At 48.4% G+C, this 8,994-nt stretch overlaps 1 pseudogene across 1 annotated transcript in view; it reads right to left on the bottom strand.

Moving 5' to 3' along the window:
• Window positions 1–5: 5 nt before the first annotated feature.
• Window positions 6–8,994, bottom strand: part of LOC103251520 — a 19,207-nt pseudogene continuing 10,218 nt past the window's right edge. The window contains exons 2-4 of the transcript XR_002481478.1: window positions 3,927–4,149; window positions 3,552–3,700; window positions 6–261 (exon numbers count right to left, since the gene is read on the bottom strand). The product of XR_002481478.1 is annotated as a tubulin alpha-1C chain-like (transcript). The remainder of the gene's footprint in view (window positions 262–3,551; window positions 3,701–3,926; window positions 4,150–8,994) is intronic.

Below are 8,994 nucleotides of genomic sequence, written 5' to 3'. Positions count from 1 at the left end.
CAGATGTCATAGATGGCCTCATTGTCTACCATGAAGGCACAATCAGAGTGCTCCAGGGTGGTGTGGGTGGTGAGGATGGAGTTGTAGGGCTCAACCACAGCTGTGGAAACCTGGGGGGCTGGGTAGATGGAGAACTCCAGCTTGGACTTCTTGCCATAATCCAGAGAGACGTTCCATCAGCAGGGAGGTGAACCCCGACCCAGTTCCCCCACCGAAGCTGTGGAAAACCAAGAAGCCCTGAAGACCTGTGCACTGGTCAGCCTGTTAGAAAAAGAGAGGAACAGCGTTGTGATCTCAGTGATGAGAGACATGTGGTAAAAGCTGCAACAGATTTCTGTGAATCCATGGTTACACTCAATCGAGAACAATATTTGAACAATATTCTGAATTCTGAATATTTGCTAAGAAAGCAGTCATAAGGAGCTTCTAAAGTGCTAAGTGATTCAGAGAACTTTTTACAATCAATTCCTGGGGGAAGCAGGGGAAGTGACAGGGCATCTGCTAAAAAATACTATGTAAAAGTGAACTGTTTTCATTTCCTCGAGCAGAGGAATCACAAGGTCTAGAATGGATAAAGGGCCCATGGTTTGATAACAGCAAAAACAGTCTCTGATGCCCTTGTTGCAGAAGAGGGCAACTTCTTATCAGTTGGAGAGCTACCAAAGAACAGGCCTGGGACCACCAGCCCAGCATAATGGATGTCTTACAAAGATCTGGCAGCTGCTTTCTGAGTTGGAGCACAACAGAACAGCCAAGTTCCAGTGCCCTGGTACTAGGGTTAGGCAGGGTCTGGATCTGGCTCTACCAGTTCCTAACGGTGTGACTGTGACCAAATGCATTTCTCTATCTTGGTTCTCATCTATTAAATAAGGGAGAACAATAATCAACCTCAGGTTGAGAATTAAATGAATGTGCTTAAAATAGCACTTGGCATAGCAAGTACTCAGGACATGACAGAGGTGCTGAGAAGCCTATTCATTCCAGGGAAGGTGACTTGGTAACTTACTATCATAGTTCCCTGAGACCTGAGACCTAAAATTGTCAGGGCTTTTCACTACTAACTGGGCTATTCTGTCTAATAAACTGCTACTCCTTGTTTTTTTCAGTCGGGGTCTCACTCTGTTGCCCAGGCTGGAACGGGGTAGCATGTTCACGGCCACCACAGCCTCGATCTGCTAGACTCAGGTGCTTCTTCTGCCTCAACTACAGGTGCATGCTACCATGCCTGACTTACTTTTTGATTTATTATAGAGACAAGGTTTCAAGTTGCCCAGGCTGGTCTCGAACCCAACCTCAGGCAATCCTCTCACCTCAGCCTCCCAACGTGCTGCGATTACAGGCCTGAGTCATCATGCCCAGTCAACTTTGTTTTTCTTTTGAGTCAGAGTCTTGCTCTGTCACCCAGGCTGGTGTGCAGTGGCATGCTCATGACTACTGCAGCCTTGACCTGCTGGGCTCTGGTGGTCCTTCCACCTCAGCCTTTCAAGTAGCTGGAACTACATGTGTGTGCTACTATACCAAGTTTTTTTTTTTTTCTGGTTTATTGTAAAAATGAGGTCTCACCAAGTAACCCAGGCTGGTCTTGAACCCCAGGGCTCAGGCAATCCTCTCACTTCCGCATCCCAAAGTGCTAGGATTACAGGCATGAGCCACCATGCCTGGCTCTCCTCGACTTTTTAAGCAAAGTATTCTATTGACAAGTCTTAGATGCGCAGAGGTACTGAGGATTGTGGACATTCTCTATGGGCTCCTCCACTCATTATTCTGTGGGTCTATATTCTGAATAACTACATGAGAAAAATGTACCAGGCAGACGCTAATCTATTAATCACACCCATGAAAACTCCTGTGGACACAGTCACAGCACCAAGGATGGATGCAATTGTTTTGGCAGTCAGTGAACTTCCCTCCAGAACCCTAAATGGCTACTTTTAGGTTTATTTGTCCTAAAGGCAGACCTTGGTTTCCAAGCATAGGAACCATTAATCCAATTTTGCTGGGAAGACTGAGATAAACATCTGAGAAAAGTACAAAGCCATGAATGGCCATTCTTTTAGAATAGACCAGACCAGTTGTGGCTGGGCTTAGTATAATGTGATTTTCCTGACAAGTTACTCTGCCCAGGCTCTCAATGCTTGATCTTTGGTTAATTACTTACAAGCTGCCCACATGCCTAAGGAGTAAAGAGTCACCCGATTGCCAGGCACTTAATTAAAATGATCCAAACAACACACTTCATAAGGAAGCTCCCTGATTCTGCTTTCAGCTTTGTTGGAAGTTTCTAGTGTTGGCTGTTTTCTAGTCAGTGTTACACTGGCTCTTGTGCTCTGAACTTTGTTTAGCATAAGGCACTGGCAGATTTTTTAAAAAATAAGTTTGGAGCTGGGCTTGGTGGCTCAGCCTGTAATCCCACGCCTTTGGGAGGCTAAGGTGAGCGGATTGCTTGAGCCCGCGGGTTCAAGACCCGCCTGGGCAGCAAGACCTCATCTCTACAATAAATCAAAAAATCAGCCGGGCGTGGTAGCGCATGCCTGTAATTCCGGCTACTGGGAAGGCTGAGGCGGAAGGATCGCTGGAGCCCAGCAGGTCGAGGCTGCGGTGGCCGGGAGCGGCCACTGCACTCCAGTCTGGGCGACAGAGTGAGACTCCAACTCAAAAAAAAAAAATAATAAGTTTGGTTTGGCCCGGTGGCTCACACCTATAATCCCAACACTTTAGGAGGTGGAGGCAAGAGGATTGCCCAAACCCACAGGTTCAAGACCAGCCTGGGCAACATGACAAGACCATCTCTGCAATAGATCAAAAAATTAGCCAGGCACGGGTGGTGCACACCTATAGTTCCAGTTACTTGGAAGGCTAAAGCAGAAGGATCACCTGAGCCCAGCAGATAGAGGCTGCAGTGGCTGTGAGCATGCCACTGCACTCCAGCCTAGGTAACCAAGACTCCAACTCAAAAAAAGGAGTTTGACCAATTAGTTACATGCAGGTGTCAGCCACCTACTCAGTGTGACTAAGATGATATAAAAATGAATGTCTCAGCTCAAGGTAAAACAGGCAAAAGGGCACTTACTCCTGCCGGATAGTTGTTCCCTAACCAGGACCATGCTGTTTAGAAGTTCGGTTTGTTTAGTAAGCAGCCTAAGTCTCATTTTATTTTATTTTATTTTTTTTGAGTTGGAGTCTCACTCTGTCGCCCAGACTGGAGTGCAGTGGCCGCTCCCGGCCACCGCAGCCTCGACCTGCTGGGATCCGGCGATCCTTCCTCCTCAGCCTTCCAAGTAGCCGGAATTACAGGCAAGCGCTACCACGCCCGGCTGATTTTTTGATATATTGTAGAGATGAAGTCTCGCTGCCCAGGCGGGTCTCGAATCCGCGGGCTCAGGCAATCCACTCTCCTCAGCCTCCCAAAGGCGCAGGATTACAGGCTGAGCCACCGAGCCCGGCTCCTAAGTCTCATTTTAGTTGCTAAGAATGATTTACAGTTTGGTCTCTCTAAAAACTGCAAGAGAAAACCCTTCCCTGCCCCCCCTTTAATAAAGTACTGTGCTTACCAGCTTGCGAATTCGGTCCAAGACAAGGTCAATGATCTCCTTGCCAATGGTGTAGTGCCCTCGGGCGTAGTTGTTGGCAGCATCTTCCTTGCCTGTGATGAGCTGCTCAGGGTGGAAGAGCTGGCGGTAGGTGCCAGTGCGAACTTCATCTGGAAGAGGAAAACAAACCAGCCACCCATCACTAACTACCTGCACAAGCCTCTCAACCCAGGTGGGGATTGGAGGGAGCGTGTGGGAATGTGTGTGTGTGTGTGTGTGTGTGTGTGTGTGTGTGTGTGTGTGTGTGTGTGTGTGTGAAAATCAATGGAGCTGCCCGGACAGATCTCCTGTTCCTGGGACCCTGGGATCTCACTTGGGTTCCTGAGGTCAACTCACCAATGACCGTGGGTTCCAGGTCTACAAACACTGCCCTGGGCACATGCTTGCCAGCCCCCGTCTCGCTGAAGAAGGTGTTGAAGGAGTCATCTCCTCCCCCAATGGTCTTGTCACTTGGCATCTGGCCATTGGGCTGGATGCCGTGTTCCAGGCAATAGAGCTCCCAGCAGGCATTGCCGATCTGGACACCAGCCTGGCCAACGTGGATGGAGATGCACTCACGCTATGGGAAGAAGAAAGGAAAATGTCAGAATATGACAAATCAGATGGGACACTTAGGGATGATTCATAGCTAAATGACTCACACCTAACTTTCAAGATATATAACCACCTTTCTGCAGGTCACTTCTGCCCAGGGACTATTTCACAAGCAAAAATCTCTGTTAAAGATTTAATTCAAGCAGGGCTCGGTGACTCAGCCTGTAATTCCATGCCTTTGGGAGGCTGAGGTGAGTGTGGATTGCCTGAGCCCACAGGTTTGAGACCTGCCTGGGCAACTTGGCGAGACCTCATCTCTACAATAAAATCAAAATGAGCCGGACGTGGTAGCGCGTGCCTGTAGTTCCAGCTACTTGGAAGGCTGAGGCGGAAGGATCACCGCAGCCCAGCAGGTCGAGGCTGCGGTGGCCTGGAGTGGCCACTGCACTCCAGTCTGGACGACAGAGTGAGACTCCAACTTTAAAAAAAAAAAAAAAGAGACTTAATTCAAGCCAGGCTCGGTGGCTCAGCCTGTAATACCGTGCCTTGGGAGGCTGAGGTGAGTGAATTGCCTGAGCCCGCGGGTTCGAGACCCGCCTGGGCAACTTGGTGAGACCTTATCTCTACAATAAATCAAAAAAAAAAAAATTAGCCGGGCGTGGTAGCGCGTGCCTGTAGTTCCAGCTACTTGGAAGGCTGAGGCAGAAGGATTGCCAGAGCCCAGCAGGTCGAGGGTGCGGTGGCCGGGAGTAGCCACTGCACTCCAGTCTGGGCGACAGAGTGAGATTCCAACTCAAAAAAACCAAAAAAAAGACAATTAAATGCCAGGTGTGGTGGCTCACGCCTGCAATCCCAGCACTTTGGGAGGTAGAGGTGAGAGGATTGCCTGAGTCCACCAGCCTGGGCAACTTGGTGAGACCTTGTCTCTAAAATAAATCACACATACTCAAAAACTAGCCAGGCGTGATGGTGTGCATCTGTAGTTCCAACTACTTGGAAGGCTGAGGCAGAAAGATTGCCTGAGCCCAGCAGGTCAAGGCTGCAGTGGTCATGAGCATGACACTGCACTCCAGCCTGGGTGGCAGAATGAGACTGACTCCAAAAAGAAAAGAAAAAAAAAAAAGCTTAATTCAGGGAAAATGCTTTGGAAAACCCAAGGTATGCTAATGAGCTACTAGGGAAGACCAGACCCTCTCTTTGTAGCCAAAGTAGATATTCAAGGCCGCTTTCTACCACTTTTGAATGACATAAGCTGCTCTATAGCAATTCATTTCTCCCAGCTCCTGGGAAATATGCCTGCTGATTTCTTAACTAAAGCAAAATTCCCCCTTCCAGCTCTGATTCATTCTCAGTGTGATTGTGTAACCACTGAGCTCATTTTGGTCCCTCGTTAATCCTATTCTTTACAAGACAAAAGCTTCTCTCCCTCTCCCCTCTAAAACCAGCTTAAACCAGCAAACTACAGCCATATGACTCATGGAGAAAATGCTAGATATGCAGCAGTTAGCTGTATTTTAAAAGCTGTGGTCAGAGGCCACTTTTCAACCCCGTGGAAGAATGTAATCTCTAGGAAGAACACTTTCCTTAACCATCCATACATCTCAGGGAGGGGGGGGACATGCTAAAAGGCTAGAAGTGTCACCAAGACTTTACTGATAGATTAAGAAACTAGCTATTTCCTAATAAAACATACAGATCTCTCTGGCACTGTGGAAAAGTCTGTGGTTCCAAGAATGTAACAACAGTGAGGAAATACTTGTTTCCTTTACTTGCAGAACAAGGTCACTTAGAAACTACCAAACCCACTTGTGCTTAATAAAATAAGGTAATGAATAAAGAATCTGTATGCACAGACTTAAGAGGGAAACAAAATGGTACTCAAGGTATTTCACCATAGGTCAGACTAGCTACTTTGGAGACTGGCAGAGGACTTTCAAAGTATCAGTACCAAAATCCCCCTTTACATTTGCCGTAATAGTAGGGTTTCAAGGTTTTTTAATTTTTATTTTTAGAGACAGGGTCTCGCTCTGTTGCCCAGGCTGAGTGCAGGGGGTCGAGCATAGCTCACTGCATCCTCAGTCTCCTGGGCTCAAGCAATCCTCTCACTTCAGCCTCCCAAATGGCTGGGACAACAGGCACATCACCACATCCAGCTAACTTTTTATTTTTTTTGTAGAGATAGGATCTCATTATGTTGTCCAGGCTGGGTTTCAAGTTTTTAAAAGCTGCTAATAGGAAACTAGTTAAAGAATATTCAACACCAGGTAAATTCTCAAAGAGCCGAGTCTCATAATCCAACCAAGACAATAAAAACCCCAATTACTCACAACCTTTGATTTATGATCACCTCCTTCCCACCTACGCACCTCATAAAACAATCAAGGCCTCCCGACTATATCAGCAAGCTCATTACTACCTGGGTCTACTGGCCCAGCAATAAGGCTGTGGGAGAAAGGGAGTCGTTTGTTCCAATGAGCCCATGACTATTTACCATTGCATCGTGTTTATCTTTAACTGGACTTTGGAAATTCCATGGCCCCAAAAAGTTGAAGAGAACCAGCTATCTGACCATGACTGTCCCCAGGCTCCCAGGCCCAAGGAGATCAAGTATCTGAAAAGATTCACACAATCTAACAAAATACATCTACTGACTCCTATGAGCCCCCAATTTTTGTTCCATTGCTCACTAGTCTAATCTGCTCTCTTGAAGTTTAGCAGGGAAAAACCAGGGGAGTCCTCGGCCTCTACCTGGCCCTGGCAGTAGGAGATGAAGGAGATGACACAGGTGGAGTCACTTAGTCTAGTGTTAACTGGAGAAGGAGCACTGTCTCATTAAAAAAAAAAAAAAAAAAAAAAAAAAAGCATATATATGTATCTGGGCATGGTGGTTCATGTCTATGATCCCAGCACTTTGGGAGTCAGAGGTGAGAGGACTGCCTGAGCCCAGCCTGGGCAACTTGGTGAGACTTCATATCTACAATAAACCAAAAAGTTAGCAGGGCGTGGTGGTACATGACTGTAATTCCAGTGGAAAGGATCACAAGAGTCCAGCAGGTCAAGACTGCAGTGGCCGTGAGCATACCACTGCACTCTAGCCTGGGCAACAGAGTGAGACTTCAACTCAAAAAAAAAAAAAAATTAGCCAGGCGTGGTGGTGCGTGCCTATGGTTTCAGCTACTTGGGAGGCTGAGGTGGAAGGATCGCCTAAGCCCAGCAGGTCAAGGCTGCAATGGTCATGAGCTTGCTACTACACTCCAGCCCGGGGACAGAGACTCCAACTCAAACCCCTGCAACAACAACAAAAATGAATGTAACCAGTGTTTGCCTAAACCCGTCTGTTACTGCTCTCCTGACTTTATATAACAGTCCGCTACTTTCTGAAACATCCTTTTATCTTTTCCGGCTTACTTGGTGAAAAGCACTCAAGGAAGTTGTTACAGTTGATAAATGTAGTAGTCTCTGAGTCTCTGCTCAACTATTCAGTGTATTCCTTTTTTGAAAAAGATATTTTGAAACGTTGGAAACGTGAATATTTGTTTAAAACATGGCTTCTTTTAGGTAAACATTCTCTTAGTTGTTTTCTTTCTTAAGACAAGGGTCTCACTATGTCGCCCAGACTGGTGACCTCAAGAGATCCTCCTACATCAGCAGCCTCCTGAATAGCTGGGACTACAGGCACAAGAACCACGCCCGGTTTAAGATAGCTGTTCTTTTTTGAATTGGAGTCTCACTCTGCTGCCCCAGGATGGAGTGTAGTGGAACGGTCACGGCAACCGCAGCCTCAACCTGCTGGTCTCCGGCGATCCTTCTCTCAGCCTTCCAAAGTAGCTGGAACTATAGGCGCGCTACCACACCCAACAAATTTTTTGAAGTATTGTAGAGATGAGGTCTTGCCAAGTTGCCCAGGCTGGTCTCCAACCCCTGAGCTCAGGCAATCCTCTTGCCTGGGCTTCCCAAAGTTCTGGGATCACAGGCTTGAGCCTGTCGTTTTCAACAACTCCGGAAGCCGTATGGGAAATACTGGAGTTGTAGTTTACTCTGTGGTCTTATAAAAAAACATCCTTTTATGGACTTGTTTTTAAGCCCAGCTTAAGTCGAAAGCTTCTGCTATAAATCTCCCACTAAATTAACACTAGAAATGCAGGATTAGACAACGTGACTTAATTATTCCCTTCAAAGGTGGAACCCGCCTCCATCCTCAGGTGGACTGGTGCAACTGGAAGCTCTCCCCAGAGCCTGGCCACAGGTGACTCAACAGCGAGTCACAGTGCCCTGGAGAGGGGAAGCCCGGAAGTGTCTACACCATCAGTGCGGTAGCGCACGAGGTCCTCCGGGATCCAGTGAGTAGGACAGGGGAAAGGTGAGGTCATTGGGAAAGTGGGGGGAGGGGAGCTTTTCAGTTTCATCAAGTTCTTGGGGTCCAACAGGAAGGCTCCCTGACCTTCCTAGGGCGGTAGGTAGCAGGCGCCGGGCGATGCCGTCTCACTAGGATCCAGAGAGCTTTCCGTTTCCACCCTGGCAGTACCCGAGCGGCGTCCTCGAGCCGGAAGCGGTGTCTGCCCGGCGAACTCGGCTTTCCCACCCCGGCCACCAGAAGCCAGTTTGACCGGAGGCGCGCCCAAGGACCGTCGGGCGCCGTCCCGGGTGCAGCTCCAGGTGTAGCCGGCAGCTCCGCGGGTCCTGCCGCCCCTGTGGACGCGCGCTCTACCCCACCCCACCTCTGGGGGCCCCACTCACCATGACGTGGGCTTGGAAGTCCTGGAAGAGGCGAAGGGACGGCGACAGGGATCTCCCACTGACAGACTACCAAGGAGTCCGGGGGAGAAGCAGTGAGAGGGAGGGCAGGCGGGAGGGGCCTTATATACCCCTG

The sequence above is a fragment of the Carlito syrichta genome, unplaced genomic scaffold (assembly GCF_000164805.1).
Source record: "Carlito syrichta isolate Samal-C Ts95f unplaced genomic scaffold, Tarsius_syrichta-2.0.1 Scaffold142981, whole genome shotgun sequence".
Taxonomy (NCBI): Eukaryota; Metazoa; Chordata; class Mammalia; order Primates; family Tarsiidae; genus Carlito; species Carlito syrichta.
The sequence above is the reverse complement of the archived record's forward strand: the minus strand, read 5'-3'. Positions and strand labels throughout refer to the sequence as shown.